The sequence below is a fragment of the Mus caroli genome, unplaced genomic scaffold (genome assembly GCF_978045245.1).
Source record: "Mus caroli unplaced genomic scaffold, Mus_caroli_1 scaffold_18, whole genome shotgun sequence".
NCBI lineage: Eukaryota > Metazoa > Chordata > Mammalia > Rodentia > Muridae > Mus > Mus caroli.
Genome location: NW_028227273.1, coordinates 41963101 through 41985525, shown reverse-complemented (window position 1 = coordinate 41985525; position 22425 = coordinate 41963101). Strand labels below are relative to the sequence as shown.

Genomic DNA, 22425 nt, shown 5'->3' with positions numbered 1-22425 from the left:
ACTGGAGAGCTCAGTGCCTGATTTATGTTCATTCCAGCTAAAGAGTATTTCACTCAATTATAGTGTTTGGGAGAAGTTCTCCAGGGAACATGGAAGATGGACTTGTTTCCATCACCAACAGCATAAATCACATGGAACATTATATTAGAATTGAAACTATTCTACATCAGTTCATGTGCTGAGTTAACTTGTTAAAACAAACTCTATCGCTACTACATCAAAGTCATTTTAAACTGTGCATGTGCCTAATGGTTGTTAATAAATAGCTAGCTTTTCTGCAAAGATCATTTCCAAACTTCATATTCTTAAGAACTGCTTGACAATCTTACTACCTTAAAGCAGAATTCTTGGGGATTCCTACCAGAAAAGGAACTTCACTTAAGAAACTTCGGCATATGCATTTTTAAAATCCTGCTCTCTCCACACAGAACATTTCTTGTCACTGTATGAAAATTTAAACACAAAATGAGACAGAATAGAGTAAGTTTGCGGGACTCAAAACTACCAGTTGGGGGAAAAGCGAACTGGCTTCTGCTGGGTGCAGTTGCCTGAGTCTCATCTCAATGAAAGAGGCCCTGGAGCTGGGCACAGCCTCTGTGGTGCTAATATCCCATGTGGGCATAGATGTTGCTAGCTCATGGGCCCTCCAGTTGCAAGGAATTTCAATGGTTGCGTATTTGAAGATTGCTAAATGGAGGATTAGAAGAAGTCATCATTTCATCTCACTAACACAAGCCCATTAGTGTTCTCTGAGTATAAGGATAGCAAGCCAGGTAATGCATTATTAGCCTTCTTTGTAGTTATGCAAGTAAGATTTGGGACAATGGCCCATCAAAGGACTTACTTGCATAATTTCAAGGGAAAAATCCCTTTAAATGAAGTCATTTTCCTTATATTTTCTTTTTCCTTTGCCCTGCTACTATGAACAGAATTGTCTTGACAAGAAATCATGTAGTGAAGCTGTAACCCCTAATGGGATTGTGTTTTAAGGCATTAAAGAGGCAATTAAGATTTAATGAGGCCATAAAGTGAGGACCTAATTTAATATGACTCCTGTTCTTATAAGCAGTGGGAAGAGGAAACAGGGATGTTCATGTAGTGAAGAAGGGCCATGTGAGAACACTCTAGCTCAAAACTTCTGACTCTTGTCAGTGTTGACATCAATCAGAAGTTGTTGGGGTTTTAGTGTTTTTGGTTTTGGTTTTTGGTTTTTGTTTGTTTTATTTCTGGGAGGCTGTCCCATACACTGTGCACATCAGCAGGACTGTAGCCTCCAGTGCTCAGTATTTGAGGGTACCGAAGTCAATGTCAGGGAAAACAAAGCAACAAACAGAAAATTCACCCACCTTTAGAAGACACTTATCCTTAGAGGACATTCCCGATCCTATGGCCTTTGATTTCATAGACATGGTGACCTGTTGATGAGCACTGCTCTAGAACAAGATACCCCAGTTCTTTGGCACTAGAACCATGGTTCACACCATTGTGGGTTTTTTGGTTTTGTTTTTTGTTTTTTCAGTGACAATGGAGAAAGCATACATAGCAAATACAATCAAATGAAAGGATTCTTCTAGCTCTGTGTAATTATACCATAGTGAGTGAAAAGAAGCCTGAGATAAAAGAACATGGGGAAGTCACTGAGGCTGTGGACTGGCAGAGGACTGATAAAGCTGCTGTCATGTGGAACAAAGGGGAAAAGACATCCTTTGTGCAAAACACCCGCTGACTATAGACTCATGCTTCCTCTGGATGATGCTAGTGTAGGTCACTCCAAGTCCATTTGTTTTTATGCTTCAGAATTTCCACTGTGCTCCTACTGAGAAAGACTTGAGCCCAGCAGAAAATTCCAGGGGAAGAGCAAAGGGTGGGTGCTTTGGAGGTTGTGTAGGTTTAAAGATGGGAGCACATGATAGAAGTACTATCTAAAATATCTATAATTTCCTGAACCCATTTTCTTAAGTATGCCTATGCCTTGGACATATGTGAATGGAAGCAATTCATGGTGCCAGTTCACTTTAAGCAATCATCCCAGGGGGTTGTCTGATATTCTGAGCAACTAATTGATTTACTTATAGATAACTGGGATTGCTATCTACACTGTGCAACTCATGCTGCATCAGAGACGATTATATGAACATCTGTCCCTTTGTATAGCTAAAACTCTAAAAGTATGTGCATTGGAGACTGCCCCATCCCCAGAGTTCAGAGCCTGGAGTTTTGAGGAACACTGGTCAGCTGATAGTTCCTTAATCAATGCCTGTGCAAAGAAATAAAAATTGATTTGTAGGATGGATACATGAAGTTAGGTTTACATTTGAACCAAAGGGTCTTCCTTCTCTTCCTCAAGTAGCATGCTCTCCTGAATAAGCTCTGGAAATCCCTTCGTCCTAGCAGCTCTTGGCCCATTGACTCATGACTGATCAGATGACCCACTGAGCATTTATAACTGAGTTTTTTTTGTTTTGTTTTGTTTTTTGTTTTGTCTGGTGGTGCTCCATAAATGACCTGTCTTGTAGGCTCTATAAATGTTGTGCAGGTTTTTTCTTCCTCCTTTATGAGGACACTGATCAAAGCAGTATTGATTCTCTCGCATCTTCTGTTCCAGTATGAAAATAACTGACTTTTGCACACCCCCTCTCATAAATAATGAAGAATCTGAGGAAACAAACTTGTTCAATTCTTCTTGGTATCACATTTTCAAAACACACAGGGTGTGTCCTATATCTTGGAACAAAGTCAGCTTGCCTTGTAGCTTCTCCTGAGTCCTACTACGACAAAGAGAAAGGACACTTCTGTCCTCAGTCTTTACAGAAAAAAAAAAAACCCAACCTGTCTAACATGAGGCCCTCTCTAGCTCTTCCTTAAAAGCCTTTAACCCAAAACAACAAGCTGATTAGATGCCACCCAGATATTTATCTCATTTTAGCTTATTTGTTAACTTCAATGGCAGGGGTTCGTGTTTTCTGTACATTACAATAGGTCACTCTGACTGAAGCAACCAATCCGAGCTCTTCATGTCCATAACAATGTATCTTCTCTCTAAAGAAGCTGTCTTCTATAGATCCAATAGCATTCCTTGTCTTCCCTGGGGGAAAGGAAAGCATGGCAGCCAGAAATAAAAATGTGTCTTAGGACAAAAGTTTAAGAAAGAAATTAAAATTGTGCTTTGTAGTGTTATCAAACTGCTTTCTTGGTATATCTGATTGTTCAAGAATGAAGTACTGAAAACTGGGTCTTAAGGCAGACCAATTCACTGTATCACCATTCTTGAGCTTACAACTCCAAGAACCTGATGTCTAAAGCCTTGGCTTCTTCCAAGGGCTATGAGAGGTCTGTTTTCCATCTCTACCAGCTTTGGTGGCTCTGTAGCAATCTTTGGTCCTGGTTAGCTTGAGGAAGCACTATTCTTATCTCTTCCCTCATCCTTGCATAGGACTTACCCTGTATGAAGTCTTACCCGCATCCACCTTATAAATTTGGTATTTTTATTAATTACATTTGTTTATTTACTCATTCATTTATTGTATGTATGTGCATGAGTAATGGCACACAAGTGTACATCCTGGGACAACTTGTTGAAGTCCATTCTCTTCTTCTACCATGTGGGGCCTATACATCTCACTCTGGTAAAAAAAGCTCAACACTGAGCCATCTCACTGGCCCAAAGCTTCCATTTTTGTGACCCAAAGAAGTTGGATTATGTCCTGCTTTGAAAACTTACTTAAACTTACTTTATTTTTTAAAAGACCACATCTCCAAATATGGTTATCTAATAGGTATAAGGAAAATGGTTATCTAATAGGTATAAGGAAATGGACTATGGACTTCAATATATCTTTTTTTTTTTTTTCTGGAGGCGAGTGTATCAACCTAAATACCCAGGTAAACTCACATTGGATTAGGAGTTAATTCAAACATTCAAGTTTTAGCTCTTCTAATTTTTAAGAACTCGCATTAGAGGATGTCATTGTGGTGCCTATTGTAATTATGTCAGATGTAGATATTGCATTTCGAGAACTGTACACCTCAACAGAGCCATTTCTCCAGAGTTACACACATGGGGTGTGTTTGCATTGGTTTGTGTCCTCTTTAGCCTCTTTTATCAATGTTTTAAAGTTGTCAGTGCACAGCTCTCTTCTCTCTATTCCATTATTTTCCTTCCCTCCAACACTAAGCTTATGCGTAAGATTGTTAAGTGAGTTTTATGCACAGTTATTCAATATGAAAATGTGACAGGTTTTGCGAATATTTTTTTATACTCTATGTATTTTAACCTTGGAGTTCAATACAGGAAAGTAGGAAAAATGGGGTTTCAGAATGTCAAATTATTCTCAAAGTTAACATTGTAAATTTTCAGTCTGTGTAGCTTTTCTAGTTTGACTACTTAGAGATGGGTTTGTCCCTTGTACTGTATAAGAAGCAGAGTTCAGAGCAAAGTGCACTGGGTTCATTCGCTCATTATATGAAGCACAAGAATGCACTTTTTATGGGAAAGCATAGTTCCTGCAGTGTATCTGGTGTGATTGTGAGAGTTCCCAGCATGGTCATAATTTGTAGTTATGTTAGAATACCACATTTAGAAACTAGTAAGGCAAGCCACCTGGGAATCTCCTTCAACAAGAGAGACTGAGAAACTAATCCTGAGACAGAAAACAAAGGATGAGGAACCTCGGGAGGAAACCTTTCTTCTGAACAAGACAAGATGGTTTGCCCACTGGAACCAGATAAAAGAAGAAGGCAGTCTGATTGTGACAATCACTGGAACAAGGTCATTTGTCTAGATGGGTCTGTGGTATCCCCAGTCAGAGCATCCAGGGCAACCTCAGGACAATATGCTTACATCCATACATGGCTCGAACCAAGAACACTGTACTGTGCAGAGATTTCTGATGAAATTTAAAAGTGTTTGTGGGGGTCTCCAAGGAGTTTGATTGCCTTCCGCCAAAAATACTGTAACAATGAGATTTTGAAAGCTATTTCTGTGAAAGGGTTACAGCTCTCAGACTGATTAAGGGAAAAGGACATCTATACAGTGCCTCCAGTATCCGCTGCTTTATAATATGCCATTTGCAGCTTGGTTGCTTAAAATATCTATTATCAGTCTTGCAATTTTGTGAGTCAGTGCTTTGGCCAGTGGCTTTTCCTGTGTGGACTTAGGAGAGGTGGTACTTTCTAGGGGTCTTGATCAGGTTTGTTTTCTCTGCCAGTCAGGGTCCTAGGTTACCAACCAGGACCTTCCTTTGCTCCCATCTCATACATATCAAAAAAATGGGCCATAGTGTCCACGAATGAATAAGTATCTATATTCTCTTTTCGTGGCTGAACATCTTTTATATGAGTCAGAGAAATTAATCTCCAGGTCACCTATTACTGTTTTCTCTCCCAACCAACTAGCATGCCTTCCAACCTACAATGGTATCCAAACAATGCCCACTTCCTGAATTCTCTCTCTTCAGGTAGCATCAATAGAGAACATCATACTTACTTTCCAGCTATGCCCACCTCTTAACATTTCAAATATTCTTTGCCAACCGTCTCAAAATAGTCCTAAACTTAGTCTTGCATTGATACCTTAAAAGAGTGCTTACCTCTTTCTACACATACGCACAGGGAGCTTATACTTGGTATGCAACTGGCAGCTCCTGACTACCCTAAGGAGTACAAAAAGTTAGTACACTATTTTTTTTATATATTTTTTATTAGGTATTTTCTTCATTTACATTTCAAGTCCCACATGCCACACACACTTCCCTACCCACTCACTCCCACTTCTTGGCCCTGGCATTCCCCTGTACTGATGCATATAAAGTTTGCAAGACCAATGGGCCTCTCTTTCCACTGATGGCCAACTAGGCCATCTACTGATACATATGCAGCTAGAGACACGAACTCCAGGGGGTACTGGTTAGTTCATATTGTTGTTCTACTTATAGGGTTGCAGATCCCTTTAGCTCCTTTGTTACTTTCTCTAGCTCCTCCATTGGGGGGTTATGATCCATCCAATAGCTGACTGTGAGCATCCAATCTTGTGTTTGCTAGGCCCCGACATAGTTTCACAAGAGACAGCTATATCAGGGTCCTTTCAGCAAAATCTTGCTAGTGTATGCAATGGTGTCAGCATTTGGAGGCTGAATATGGGATGGATCCCCGGATATGGCAGTCTCTAGGTGGTCCATCCTTTAGTCTCAGCTCCAAACTTTGTCTCAGTAACTCCTTCCATGGGTGTTTTGTTCCCAATTCAAAGAAGGGGCAAGAAGATTTTGGTCTTCATTCTTCTTGAGTTTCATGTGTTTGACAAATTGTTTCTTATAACTTGGGTATTCTAAGTATCTGGACTAATATTCACCTATCAGTGAATACATATCATGTGACTTCTTTTGTGATTGTGTTACCTCACTCAGGATGATGCTCTCCAGGTCCATCCATTTGCCTAGGAATTTCATAAATTCATTGTTTTTAATTGCTGAGTAGTACTCCATTGTGTAAATGTACAACATTTTCTGTATCCATTGCTCTGTTGAGGGGCATCTGGATTCTTTCCAGCTTCTGGCTATTACAAATAAGGCTGCTATGAACATAGTGGAGCATGTGTCCTACTTACCGGTTGGAACATCTTCTGGATATATGCCCAGGAGAGGAATTCCAGGATCCTCCAGTAGTACTATGTCCAATTTTCTGAAGAACCGCCAGACTGATTTCCAGAGTGGTTGTACAAGCTTGCAATCTCACCAACACTGGAGGAGTGTCCCTCTTTCACCACATCCTCGCCAGCATCTACTGTCACCTGAATTTTTGATCTTAGCCATTCTGACTGGTGTGAGGTGGAATCCCAGGATTGTTTTGATTTGCATTTCCCTGATGATTAAGGATGCTGAACATTTTTTCAGGTGCTTCTCAGCCATGAAGTATTCCTCAGGTGAGAATTCTTTGTTTAGCTCTGAGCCCCATTTTTTAATGGGGTTATTTGATTTTCTGGACTCTCCCATCTTGGGTTTTTTATATATATTGGATATTAGTCCCCTATCCGATTTGGGATAGGTAAAGATCCTTTCCCAATCTGTTGGTGGCCTTTTTGTCTTATTGATGGTGTCTTTTGCCTTACAGAAGCTTTGCAATTTTATGAGGTCCCATTTGTCGATTCTCGATCTTACAGCACAAGCCATTGCTGTTCTATTCAGAAATTTTTCCCCTGTGCTCATATGGTCGAGGCTTTTCCCCAATTCTCCTCTACAATATTCACTGTCTCTGGTTTTATGTGGAGTTCCTCGATCCACTTAGACTTGACCTTAGTACAAGGAGATATGAACGGACCAATTCGTATTCTTCTACATGATAACCGCCAGTTGTACCAGCACCATTTGTTGAAAATGCTCTCGTTTTTCCACTGGATGGTTTTAGCACCCTTGTCAAAGATCAAGTGACCATAGGTGTGTGGGTTTATTTCTGGGTATTGAATTCTATTCCATTGGTATTCTTGTCTGTCGCTATACCAGTACCATGCACTTTTTATCACTATTGCTCTGTACTACAACTTTAGGTCAGGCATGGGGATTTCACCAGAGGTTCTTTTATCCTTGAGGAGAGTTTTTGTTATCCTAGGTTTTTTGTTATTCCAGATGCATTTGCAGATTGCCCTTTCTAATTCGTTGAAGAATTGAGTTGGAATTTTGATGGAGATTGCATTGAATCTGTAGATGGCTTTTGGAAATATAGCCATTTTTACTATATTGATCCTGCCCATCCATGAGCATGGGAGATCTTTCCATTTCTGAGAACTTCTTTAATTTCTTTCTTCAGAGACTTGAAGTTCTTATCATACAGGTCTTTCACTTCCTTAGTTAGTGTCACGCCAAGGTATTTTATATTATGTGTGACTATTGTGAAGGGTATTGTTTCCCTAATTTCTCTTTCAGCCTATTTATCCTTTGTGTAGAGAAAGGCCATTAACTTCTTTTTTTTTTTCTTTCTTTCTTTTTATCTTTTTTTTTAATTTTTAATATTTTTATTACATATTTTCCTCAATTACATTTCCAATGCTATCCCAAAAGACCCCCATAGCGCCCCCCACTTCCCTACCCACCCCTTCCCATTCTTTTGGCCCTGGCATTCCCCTATATTGGGGCATATAAAGTTTGCAAGTCCAATGGGCCTCTTTTTCCATTGATGGCCGACTAGGCCATCTTTCGATACATATGCAGCTAGAGACAAGAGCTCCAGGGTTCTGGTTAGTACATCATGTTGTTCCAACAATAGGGTTGCAGATCTCTTTAGCTCCTTGGGTACTTTCTCTAGCTTCTACATTGGGAGCCCTGTGATACATCCAATAGCTGTCTGTGAACATCCACTCCTGTGTTTGCTAGGCCCCGGCATCGTCTCACAAGAGACAGCTATATTTGGGTCCTTTCAGCAAAATCTTGCTAGTGTATGCAATGGTGTCAGCGTTTAGAAGCTGATTATGGGATGGATCCCTGGATACGGCAGTCTCTAAATGGTCCATCCTTTCATCACAGCTCCGAACTTTGTCTCTGTAACTCCTTCCCTGGGTGTTTTGTTCCCAATTCTAAGAAGGGGCACAGTGTCCACACTTTGGTCTTCATTCTTCTTGAGTTTCATGCATTTAGCAAATTGTATCTTATATCTTGGGTATCCTAAGTTTTGGGCTAATATCCACTTATCAGTGAATACATATTGTGTGAGTTCTTTTGTGATTGTGTTACTTCACTCAAGATGATGCCCTCCAGGTCCATCCATTTGGCTAGGAATTTCATAAATTCATTCTTTTTAATAGCTGAGTAGTACTCCATTGTGTAAATGTACCATAATTTCTGTATCCATTCCTCTGTTGAGGGACATCTGGGTTCTTTCCAGCTTCTGGCTATTATAAATAGGACTGCTATGAACATAGTGGAGCATGTGTCCTTTTTACCGGTTGGGACATCTTCTGGATATATGCCCAGGAGAGGTATTGCTGGATCCTCTGGTAGTACTATGTCCAATTCTCTGAGGAAACGCCAGACTGATTTCCAGAGTGGTTGTACAATCTTGCAATCCCACCAACAATGGAGGAGTGTTCCTCTTTCTCCACATCCTCGCCAGCATCTGCTGTCACCTGAATTTTTGATCTTAGCCATTCTGACTGGTGTGAGGTGGAATCCTCAGGGTTGTTTTGATTTGCATTTCCCTGATGATTAAGGATGTTGAACATTTTTTCAGGTCTTCTCAGCCATTCGGTATTCCTCAGGTGAGAATTCTTTGTTCAGTTCTGAGCCCCATTTTTTAATGGGGTTATTTGACTTTCTGGAGTCCACCTTCTTGAGTTCTTTATATATATTGGATATTAGTCCCTTATCTGATTTAGGATAGGTGAAGATCCTTTCCCAATCTGTTGGTGGTTTTTTTGTCTTATTGATGGTGTCTTTAGCCTTGCAGAAGCTTTGCAGTTTCATGAGGTCCCACTTGTCAATTCTTGATCTTACAGCACAAGCCATTACTGTTCTATTCAGGAATTTTTCCCCTGTGCCCATATCTTCAAGGCTTTTCTCCACTTTCTCCTCTATAAGTTTCAGTGTCTCTGGTTTTATGTGAAGTTCCTTGATCCACTTAGACTTGACCTTAGTACAAGGAGATAGGAATGGTTCGATTCGCATTTTTCTACATGTTAACAACCAGTTGTGCCAGCACCATTTGTTGAAAATGCTGTCTTTCTTCCACTGGATGTTTTTAGCTCCCTTGTCGAAGATCAAGTGACCGTAGGTGTGTGGGTTCATTTCTGGGTCTTCAATTCTATTCCATTGGTCTATTTGTCTGTCACTATACCAGTACCATGCAGTTTTTATCACAATTGCTCTGTAGTAGAGCTTTAGGTCCGGCATGGTGATTCCACCAGAGGTTCTTTTATCCTTGAGAAGAGTTTTTGCTATCCTAGGTTTTTTGTTATTCCAGATGAATTTGCAGATTGCACTTTCTAATTCGTTGAAGAATTGATTTGGAATTTTGATGGGGATTGCATTGAATCTGTAGATTGCTTTTGGCAAGATAGCCATTTTTACAATGTTGATCCTGCCAATCCATGAGCATGGGAGATCTTTCCATCTTCTGAGATCTTCTATAATTTCTTTCTTCAGAGACTTGAAGTTTTTATTATACAGATCTTTCACTTCCTTAGTTAGAGTCACGCCAAGATATTTAATATTATTTGTGACTATTGAGAAGGGTGTTGTTTCCCTAATTTCTTTCTCAGCCTGTTTATTCTTTGTGTAGAGAAAGGCCATTGATTTGTTTGAGTTAATTTTATATCCAGCTACTTCACCGAAGCTGTTTATCAGGCTTAGGAGTTCTCTGGTGGAATTTTTAGGGTCACTTATATATACTATCATATCATCTGCAAAGAGTGATATTTTGACTTCATCTTTTCCAATTTGTATCCCTTTGATCTCCTTTTGTTGTCGAATTGCTCTGGCTAGGACTTCAAGTACAATGTTGAATAGGTATGGAGAAAGTGGACAGCCTTGTCTAGTCCCTGATTTTAGAGAGATTGCTTCAAGCTTCTCACCATTTACTTTGATGTTGGCTACTGGTTTGCTGTAGATTGCTTTTATCATGTTTAGGTATGGGCCTTGAATTCCTGATCTTTCCAAGACTTTTATCATGAATGGGTGTTGGATCTTGTCAAATGCTTTTTCCGCATCTAACGAGATGACCATGTGGTTTTTGTCTTTGAGTTTGTTTATATACTGGATTACGTTGATGGATTTCCGTATATTGAACCATCCCTGCATCTCTGGGATGAAACCTACTTGGTCAGGATGGATGATTGTTTTGATGTGTTCTTGGATTCGGTTAGCAAGAACTTTATTGAGGATTTTTGCATCAATATTCATAAGGGATATTGGTCTGAAGTTTTCTATCTTTGTTTGGTCTTTTTGTGGTTTAGGTATCAGAGTAATTGTGGCTTCATAGAATGAGTTGGGTAGAGTACCTTCTGTTTCTATTTTGTGGAATAGTTTGTGAAGAACTGGGATTAGATCTTCTTTGAAGGTCTGATAGAACTCTGCACTAAACCCATCTGGTCCTGGGCTTTTTTAGTTGGGAGACTATTAATGACTGCTTCTATTTCTTTGGGGGATATAGGGCTGTTTAGATCATTAACCTGATCTTGGTTTCTGTCCTTGTATTGATTTTTCTCTGTTATTATCCATTGAAGGGCTGAATTCGTGGAAATATAATGTGTGAATTTGTTTTTGTCATGGAATACTTTGGTTTCTCCATCTATGGTAATTGAAAGTTTGGCTGGGTATAGTAGCCTGGGCTGGCATTTATGTTGTTTTAGTGTCTGTGTAACATCTGTCCTGGATCTTCTGGCTTTCATAGTCTCTGGTGAAAAGTCTTGTGTAATTCTGATAGGCCTGCCTTTATATGTTACTTGACCTTTTTCCCTTACTGCTTTTAATATTCTATCTTTATTTGGTGCATTTGTTGTTCTGATTATTATGTGTTGGGAGGAATTTCTTTTCTGGTCCAGTCTATTTGGAGTTCTGTAGGCTTCTTGTATGTTCATGGGAATCTCTTTCTTTAGGTTTGGGAAGTTTTCTTCTATAATTTTGTTGAAGACATTTGCTGGCCCTTCAAGTTGAAAAATCTTCATTCTCATCTACTTCTATTATCTGTAGGTTTGGTCTTCTCATTGTGTCCTGGATTTCCTGGATGTTTTGAGTTAGGATCTTTTTGCATTTTGCATTTTCTTTGATTGCTGTGTAGATGTTCTCTATGGAGTCTTCTGCACCTGAGATTCTCTCTTCGATCTCTTGTATTCTGTTGCTGATACTGGCATCTATGAATCCAGATTTCTTTTCTAGGGTTTTATCTCCAGAGTTGCCTCACTTTGGGTTTTCTTTATTGTGTCTACTTCCCTTTTTAGGTCTAGTATGGTTTTGTTCATTTCCATCACCTGTTTGGATGTGTTTTCCTGTTTTTCTTTAAGGACTTCTACCTGTTTGGTTGTGTTTTCCTGTTTTTCTTAAAGGACTTGTAACTCTTTAGCAGTGTTCTCTTGTGTTTCTTTAAGTGACTTATTAAAGTCCTTCTTGATGTCCTCTACCATCATCATGAGATATGTTTTTAAATCTGGGTCTAGGTTTTCCGGTGTGTTGCGGTGCCCAGGGCTGATTGAGGTGGGAGTGCTTCATTATGATGATGGTGAGTGGTCTTGGTTTCTGCTAGTGAGATTCTTACATTTGCCTTTCGCCATCTGGTAATCTCTGGAGTTAGTTGTTATAGTTGTCTCTGGTTAGAGCTTGTTCCTCCTGTGATTCTGTTAGCCTCTATCAGCAGACATGGGAGACTAGCTCTCTCCTGAGTTTCAGTGGTCAGAGCACTCTCTGCAGACAAGCTCTCCTCTTGCAGGGAAGGTGCACAGATATCTGGCATTCAGAGCTGCCTCCTGGCAGAAGATGAAGGCCTGAAACAGGACCTGTCCCAGAAGCTGTTAGCTTCTGTAGTCCACACTCTTACCTTCGCAGACTAGTCTCAGAGGGATCCAGGAACCAAAATGGCTTCCCCAAATACTCAGGCAAAACCCTCCCAGGCAGAGAGGACACCTGTCCTCTGGCAGTGAAGTTGCCGGGATATCTGGAGCCTGAAACTGGGTCTGCCTCAGAAACTGTCCTCTAGGGACCTTGGGTGTGTCCGCAGACTCCATGGCCAAGGTGACCCAGGGCTGGTGCGGACCAGAAGGCACTTGTGACCCTGGTCAGGCCAGGTTTCCTGCTTTTCTAATGCTGTCTCAGGGCCTGTGCGATTGGATTGGAACAGAAGTTCTGTTCCCCTCACTGGTGGTCCTAAGATCATGTGGCAAGTCCTCTAGGGGACCTTGGGAGTGTCTGCCAAATCCGCCACCAAGGTGACCTGGTGCTGACCGGAAGGAAAAGTTAGTACACTATTGTTTTAGATACTGTGATAGGTGAAGCCCAGGATCTTCCAGTCGAACCACAAACTAACATGCTGAACTAATGGCTCTTACCCAGGCTTTTCATTTAGCAAAGGGACAATTCCTAAACCTTTATACAGATATTCAAATATGCCTTCTGTTGTGTTAGAAGACAGCTTGTGTCCAGACAGATCACACCAGGCCAGCACGGTTTGTTGAGGAGAAGCAAGAAAGAGAAGAAAGAGGAAGAAGGGGGTGGAAAAAAAAGAAGGAGCAAGTGGTTTGGGGTCTCTGCCTTTTATTTGGGCAGTGACATAATCATGCTCACCACTGCTCACAGGTGAGAAGCACAGATAAGGCCAGCAGGTGAGGCCCACCATGGCAACAGATGCACAAGGGTCATTGTCACCTAGGGGTGGTATCATCTCTGGTTTTGGAGGTGACCAGCTTCTGATGCCAACATACTTCCCTTACATCGGGGAAAGCCGATGGTGAAAGGGGAATGTGGCATCAGATTTCTTAAGCTGCTTCCTGGTGTCTAGGGACACAATCAATTTCAGGGAATAGCTGACTTTCACCATGAGGATTAGCTTGGTAATTGTTCACATCAGGCTCCTCTGTGGACAGCAGCTGGTAACCATGTAAAAGGAACTGATTGTTTGGTTAGAGATCTTTTTGTCATTGAAGGAATGTGGGAAAAAAGATTAATGAGGCAGGAAACAAACAGTAATGTCAGGAAAATGAGGAGAAAATGTGTTACAAAGGGGATAATCCACTTCCAGGGGTTTTCGAAAATCCAGAAATTGGAGGCTTCATGTTCACCGTGATTCTAGATGTCTGATTGTAGTTGCTGGATTTTATTTCTTAGTATCCCAGATTGGTTGACATAGAATGTTGTTTGCATTCTTGGAGAAACAGGCAAAGATCACCTTCTTTGGCTGTCAGGACATCTAATCACCATCAGTTCTGAAGCATCACTGCTGCCAAAGAATCAATCTGTATCTGGATGGTGAGTGTAGTTTCAGACATTTCTTGAAAACCAGTGTTAAGATGGGAAGAGTGTTAGTGAAGTAGTTGACCCTGCCATTCCAGTACCTGTGCCTATAGCTACTCCCCCAGTGACAAAGAATGGCACAACTGGAACGGCCCTCTTCTGTTGGGCAGGTATCATATCTACAACTGGGATTGGTAGGGGCTTGTTTCCCAGGATAACTCCTAGTTCAGAGAAATGGAATACTAATGTGTAAACTCCTGATGAGTTGGCAGATTGGTGATGATATACCTGAGTGCCACAAAGAATTGACGTGTTTTGGACTGCAGGGCACTGTGGCAGATATGAGGTATCAAGGGTTGTGGTTTGATTGCAATCTAGGGGGCTTAGTGTTCCTACAGAATGTGTCCCAGAGGTGTTCAAACAGCTTGCCACACCAAAAAAAGTATGGGGTCACAGCAACATCAGAGTCAGGGTAACTGATGAAAGGTGAGGTGAAGTTATTTGGCGGTATCACTGGAGAGGCTGTAAGTGTCAATTGTGAGGTAGTTCCAGAGATACACATAGCCAGCACTCTTTCAAGTGACCAGGTCAGGTGACATTAGGACTTGGCATGCTGAGGTTAAGGTCTTCCAGAAAAGGTGAAATGACAAGTTAGTGCCACTTATAAGGGAAGATGTCAAGGAGATAAGAATATTGGAGGAGTGTTTGATTATTTCTTCTATTTTTCTGATATCTAGGGGTTGGGAAATTGAGACATATTTTCTCTGGATGTGGACAGTACTCACTGGAGACCCTGACTGGTTTTTATGGTAGAGCTTACCAACAAGTCCTGTCTCCCACCTGGGATTCCATGGGTCTTGTATATAGAAGAAGAGAATCTTGTGTTTTTGATAGAAGAAGTAATTGGACCATAATCCTAGCATATGTATCTGGCAAGACCAATATGGGCAGCCCTCATATTTGTCTGGCCATTTTTATAATCATCTTTTATCTGGTCAAAGAGAAAGCAAGCAAAGAGATTATAATATTTAGATGGAATAACAGATATAGGGATGAAAGCAATTTGGATTGATCTCTGGCATCAGGCTATGGAGCAGTTTCTTGATCCTATTTGGAAAGACTGTTATCAGTTAGGGTTTCTTGAACCTCGAATCTCCAGATGTAAGGCTGCCCTGGATGGAAATGATCAGCATGGGGAGGATGAAAAGCCTGTGTCTAATCCAGTGAGGTCGAGCCCATCTGCTGGAGTAGAGTCTCATTTTCTGAACAAGGTGGGTGGTCTCAACGTCTTCTGGAGCTTAAGAGAGCAGAGTCTTGTTGGGATTGATGTGTAGGAAGAAGAGTCTTTTTGAGGTGAAGGGGTGACAGGTTTGAGGTGAGACATGTGGACCCAATGAGAGAGTCCCTCAAGTTTAGCAGCTGTAGGGGGCATGATAATTACCTCGAAAGGGCCCTGCCATTTAGGAGAGAAAGGTGAGGGCTGATGGTCTGGAGGGGATAGAAGAACTTGGTCTCCAATGTTGATAGGTAGTGGACAGGGGACAGCATGTAGCCTTGGTAGATTGTGGTCAGCAAAGTTCCATAGGAGAGGGCAGAGGTACAAAGTAACAGGGTAAGTAGATGATCAGGAAGAGGGGAGTATTTAGATAAAAGACCAGGAGTTTGGACTGGACATTCCTATGTGAGTTTGAAAGATGAAATGAAGAGAGATTGCTTGAGGAGAGCTTGTGGTCTAAGAAGAGCCAGAAGTAGAAGTTTTACCCAATTGAAGTGAAGTTCCTGTGACAGTTTGACAAGAGTGGTTTTTAGAGAGTGGTTAGTTCTTTCTCCCTTTCCTGAAGACTGGTGGTAGCAGGGAATATGAAAATGCCAGGGAATGTCTAGGGCTTTAGATAAGAGTTTGAGAAATTTAATTGGGGCTAGCGTATAGTTTCAGAGGTTCACTTGTTTATCATCATGGCAGGAAGCACAGCAGCACGCAGGCAGACATGGTGCAGAGAAGAAGCTGAAAGTTCTACATCTTGGTCTGAAAGCAGCCAAGATGACACTGACTCTTCCACACTGGTGGAGCCTGAGTACTAGGAGCTCTCACTGACTTAGTGGCACACTTCTTCCAAAAGGCCATACCTCCTAATAGTAGCACTTCTCAGGGGCCAAGTATATTCAAACCACCACAGTGATGACTTAGCTAAGATGTTTTGCCTTAATATGGAACAGAAACTGAAGGACCAACCCAAGTTGAGATCCATCCCATGGCAGCCCCAATCATTATTAATGCTATGCTTTCCTTACAGACAGGAGTCTGGCATAGCTGTTCTCTGACAAGTTGTACCTAGCATATGACTGAGTCAGATGCAGATACCCATGCCCAAACATTGGACTGAGGTCAGGAAGTCCTAAGGAAGAGTTAGGGGAAGGATTGAAAGCCCTGAGCATGATGGCAACCCCATAGGACAACCAAGAGTGTCAACAAACCTCGACTTTTGGGACCTTACAGCGACTGAGCTACTAACTAAAGACTATATGGGCTGGCCTGATCCCCCCCAGAATATATGCAGCAGAGGGCTGCTGCCTTGTGTAGCCTCAGTGGGAGAGGATGTGCCTAATTCTGCAGAGACTTGGGATGTACCAGGATGAGGGGATAACAGGGTGGGGTACTTTCTCAGAGACAAAGGAGTTATGGTGGGAGGAACCCTTTTTTAGGGGTGGTGGTGAGAGAAGGGCCAGCATTTGGGATGTAAATGCATAAATACATTTCATTTTTACAAAAGGCATTTTGTCTCTAGGTTAGATTACCAAATGAGCACACCAGAGGATGACATCCTTTAAGAATGCACAGCAGGGGAGTGATTCCCGAATCAGTTGGCTGCATTTTAAAGACACCTGTAATTTGTTTCTAGGTGATGAGGCCCATGGCCTGATCTCATAAAATGATCACTGCCTTCTGAGACTTATCCTTCCTGTACCCTTATTAGTTCAGGTTTTCTTAGTATGGAGCCTGAGTTGCACAATTCATCTTAACCACACTATCCAGATACGCACCCTCTGAAATTCTCTTCCCTCCCTGCCTTTAAGAGCACAATAAACAATGCAAGTCTGTGGACCTAATAGCAAAGCCTTCAGGAGGAGATCCCTCCTATCTCCTGGATAAAAAACAAACTCTCCAGGCTTGCCTAAAGCCATCCACAAAGCTTGTCTTAGTCCAGAGTCTATCTCTTTAAGTTCATTCTTCCCTTCTCCATCTTCCATTCTCCATGTCTCCATGTGTCATTGTTATAGTGTAAATATGAAGATCTCCCATAGGCTCATGTGTTCGAACATTTTTTTTTTGCTCTCCAGGTTGGGGTGCTCTTTTGGAAGATTGAGTAAGAGTTACTGGGTGGAGTCTTACTGAAGAAAGCAGTCACTGAGTGTGAGCCTTGAAGTTTTTGTAGCCTCAGTCCACTTCCTGTCTTCTTGATGGCTGATATCATATGACCACGTAACTCACATTCCTCCTGACATATTGTCCCTCAAACTTTGAGCCAAAGTAAACTCTTTCTTCCCTTAAGTCGCTGCTTGTCAGATATTCAGCCATGGCAATACAAATGAAACAATACATGCATCATTCCCAATTAAATCTACCTTATCCTTTAGCTTAATTATTTTATACATATTTTTATGTTCTAATTTTAGTATGCCTTATGAGTTTAATGGTCATTGATGTTCTCCCTGTGATGGATCCTACTCACTACCTCCTCCTAGCATCCTGATACTGAGCTAATAAAAGTATCAGAGCTCTGAGCAAGCCCATCTCAGTTTCATGAGTGGCTTTCATTTCAAGTATTGTTTGAACTGTGATACTATCTTTCTTTTTTATACTTCTGGTTCCATTACTAGAATATTTTCTTTTATTCTATTTAGAGAAATCTTTTCCAAACCTGGTGCCAGGTATAGAGTAAGGTCTGGATTGTGATGGGCTAATGAAGTAACATCTTGTTGCATGTGGGAAATAACCAAGATGATTAGCTATGTTTTCCAGAGCTTTTCCAGCACACTTGGAAGCTATGATGAATATGGAAAGTGAAGAAGCCAACATTGTTCTAGGACGAGGCCAGGGAAACTGAAGAGTGACTATTTAAGAATGGATATAAGACCAATTTTAGAGATACAGCTAATTAAGTTGAAAGACTTGCTCATTTTTTCTGGTTGGTATGAGGAAGAACAGTGAATCAAAACTGTCTCTGAGGTGTGCACTTGAGTCACAAACTTAATTTCATGCTGTTAGGTATGTCCAATTGTGCTTGTGAATAAGAGGGAAATATGTCTACAGCAAGGCTTGGGGGGTTCATGTGGGCATTTGCGTGTGTGTGTGTGTGTGTGTGTGTGTGTGTATGTGTTGTTAATCATGCCTACAGGGGCATTGATAAGATATATGAATCATCATTATACAAAAATGACCTTGTGTGAAAAAGAACATATTATGACTTGGGATAACTCTTAAAACTGGCCATCCAAGTCAGTTGAGGCTAGAGAGCAGATCTCTTGTATGATAAGCAAAACCATTTAAAACTTTCACTTTCCCAGAATTGCCCTCTGATGGTGACTAAGTTTTCTTTGAGACATTTTCTACTACTGTATGTTTTTTAAGAACTGTGCGAAACACAGGAGAATGAAAGGAAATGCTGTTTATGGTTACAGGAAGAGGTTTCTCAATCTTTAAAATATATTGTTTGTGAAAGTGCTACAATGTCTTTAGATCACACTTACTTCTACATTCTTCTAAGGGTCCCTGTGAGCTGTTTCCATCCTCACAGCCTTTGGCTTTGTTGTTGTTTCTTTGTTTCCTTATAGGACACTGAATTCAATTAGTGCTACATAGGTCTGGGGGCATCATTGGAGTAGTCTCAACCAGGTGTTATACCTCTCAGGAAAACTTACTTTTTCTTATCCAACAGCCATCCACTACAAATAACTATCACCTCATGGCAGAGCCTTGTGAATCCCCACCCCAGAGATGCTGAAAGATGATTGGCTTGGTATATGCAAGTCTTCTTCAGGCAGTTTCAGTTACCCAACCTTTAGCTGATGCAGTCTATTCCCCTCCTAGCTCAGCTTGTTCCATCAGCTAAGGCCTGATCTAAAGGAGGGAAACCATATCTGATGTTGTAAGCCTAGGTTAGACTTGGTTAGAGAGGTTTTTCACACTTCTGAGCTTGTTACTCTGGCTTGGCCCTATGTATCCTCTAACTCTAACCTGCATTTCACTCTTAGACTTTTGCTTTACACAGTGCAGCTGATAAAGACTGAGGAGTATCATTTGTTTCTGTTCACAGATTTGCATGAGACTGAGCAGGGATTCCCCCACGTGACTGGTGGCCAGACTTGTTCTTTCATCTGTGAGACGGTTAAGAATGCACTTTACTAAATGTGAAAGGAAATAACTCATCTTTATTGAGGAAAATATATTGATAAGATGATCTTTTATGAAGGTCCATTATTCTAGTAAAAAAGAATAGCCATTTCTCTTTAACAGTTTGGCAGTTGGATCTGTTCAAAATCTTCCAAAGTCAAGAAAAGTAACCTATAGTATGCCGAGCTTATTGATGGCTTTTATATCACGAGCTGGCAAATCATGGCCGATATCTAGAAGGCTGCCTGTTTTCATAAATAAAGATTTGCAAGAAAATAACCATGCCCATGGCTTCCATATTGTCTGTGTCTAATTCTCAGCTTCAGTGCTGTATAGAGTAGCTGAATGAGAATCTAGGTGAACTGCATCAATGAATTTTTGATTGTCTGGCATATTATAGAATATATTTGCTGACCTCCACAAATAAATAACCCCATTCTAAAGCCAATGGAGCCTTCTCTGTTTTGTACAGCTCTTGATTTTCTTTTGTCAATTATATGTTGCCTTTTTTTTTCCTGAAGGAAGAAACACAGGAATAAGAAAGTAAATATTGTCCATAAATTTGTTTCTTACCAAACTGTCTGCTCAGTGTCAGAAAATGAATCTGAAGGCTATGATTGGACAAAGCTTTTCCAGACACTGCGTTTGGCCTTCAGTTCTAGAGAAGTGTGTTCCGTGTTTCAGGAGAGGCCAGAAGTTGGGAAGAAGCATGACTATTCTGCCTTAGCTGCATGCCAGGTTGTGATGCAGAGCAATCTGGCAAGGCATTCCCTGGTATTCACCAGGGGTTGCATTTGTGCAGTGGAACACATATTCAGTATGGTTGTTGTCAGCATAGTCTTGGAATGTGCTAAATGCCAACTAAAGTGGTCATTACATATTTATCGAGTAGAGAGTCAGTAAGTGATTCTTACCCACTTCATTCAATGTTTACTTCCTTTTTCCAATTTTATTCAGATATTTATGCTTATTACATAGTACTTGATATCTGTCTTTCCTATACTGTGTTGCCCAAGCTTGAAAGTACTGCTTCAAATGAAATGTTAGGCTTTTATATATCCTGTCTTATTTTACTCAACATGTAGCTATTAGATTAAATGATAATTTCCCCTTTAAGATATCAGAAGGAGATTTCTCATTTCCTTAGTAAATACTCTTTTTTTATTTTTTATTTTTCGTGTTCAAAGAAACTCACTGTGCACTGATAAAGTATCTGTGACCTTGACGGTCAGGATTTGAGGCCCAGTCACAGCTTTTATAGTCACTAACATTTTGAGGATGGTCACCTCTTTGAAGTCCTCTGAGTCCCATTTCTTTATCTCTAAGGTCTCTTCTAACTTGAACTGAGATGACTTTTCACATTTCACCACAGATTATGTATTCATAAGTTCAGTGTTCTCTGAGGTGTTCATGTGACCTATATTTCCTTCCCTAAGAAGTAGAAAACAGAATTATAAAATGTTTCACCTGTGTAAAAGATAGAGCTGATAAGAGCCAACTACCATCAAATTTCAAAACTACTGATACTAAGACAAAAGTTTTCTCAGTGGATACTTTTAGTGACAAAAAATTTTGCAGCATACTTCCTGTAGCTGTCTGATGCAGTATGCACATGTGTTGTGACAGTTGTAAACACAATGCCTGAGAATACTTAGGAATTAAACATAAACCCCCAAAGCATGGATACATGTGGCATATCTTCATCTGACTCCCATCTTCTAACTGGATCACTTTTAACTAGATTTTTGTAAGTAAAATAAATTTTCTCTGATTATTACATATAGAATACTAATATATTGAATCATATGACATAAGCTCTAGAGGCAAGGAAAGTAATGAGAAAGTAAAAGAGAGGCTAGATGCTGGGAGAAGTAAGCAGCAGAAACAGCATGAAGGTTCAGGGAGCCTCCATAGTTGAATGAATCTAAACCTTCTTCTGCTGGTCTTTGGGAGGAGAAAGACTAATCTAACATAGATGCTCTGCACATACTTGCAGGTTCACCCAGACACCCAGGTTAGATGCTTCTAAATAGGCTGAATGTATGAAGGAAGATGGGTTTGGAATGACATTTAAAAGTACCATGGAATACGGTAGGATGTGGATGAGATTCTGATAAAAATTAGAGATGTGCACCATGCTAATTGGAGGCATGAGTGTAACTCTCTTGCTCATTGGGACAGTAGTTGTCTGACTGTTCCAGGCACTCTGCTCTAAAAAAACTCATTTTGTTGGCACAAAAAGAAAGTTTCCCATGGACTATTTCTGGCACTAACATCAGTGAGTGAAATGGGGGTGCGAGTGTAGGCTTGTGCATCAGACTATAGCTCTTAATGGGTCTGCCCAATATCTTAGAATTGCCTTGTAACCAATGACACTATTATCCACTTTTCCTTCCTTGCTTCTCTCTCACTTGTCTCCAAAACCACATCCAGTCTTCACAAGGCTTGTTTCAGGGAGGACATGGAATAGCACACCAGTGGTTTATATGCAAAAGCAATATTAAGTTACAAGTTTAACACATCCTTGCGAGTTACTGAGAGGGGCTGGCAGAATATCTTCATGGTATAAGTGTTTGTTCTGCAAGTATAAGGACCCAAGATTGAATCTTCATTCCCTTCCCCAAACAAAAACTGGACATGACTTAACAGTAAGCAGCATTGATGATTGGAGACTGATCGATGCTAGAGCTTGCTGGTAAGACTACCTAGCTGAAAATCATTAGCTGTTCCAGTAAGAGACTATTTCAAGTCAATAAGGCAGAGTGATATAGATAGACATCTGATATCCTACTTGGGTTTCTACACCTAAGCACCGATGTGAATGCACCACACATACACAAAAAATACACATACCATAAACACATACACACATTCCACACATCAGTTGCTAGATGAAGTCTCTGTTCTCTCTCATGACAATTATGCTAGGTTCTGGATCCAGCACATCCTGTAGGCATGACAAACGGTAGTTTGGAGGGTTGGTGACTAGGTTGATGTCCCAATTTCCCTTCTTGAGGCCTTGCCTGGTTACAGAGGTTATCCGGTTCAGGCCCTGAGCCGCCTATTACTAGGAGTCTTTATTAATGTCACCCTCAAATATTCCATAGAGTTGGT

The 22425-nt window shown here is 40.8% G+C and overlaps 1 protein-coding gene across 3 annotated transcripts in view; it reads left to right on the top strand.

The window, feature by feature from the left end:
* The window catches only part of Kcnh8 (potassium voltage-gated channel subfamily H member 8), a 367560-nt gene that overhangs the window by 119470 nt on the left and 225665 nt on the right, over window positions 1–22425 (top strand). The window lies entirely within an intron of this gene.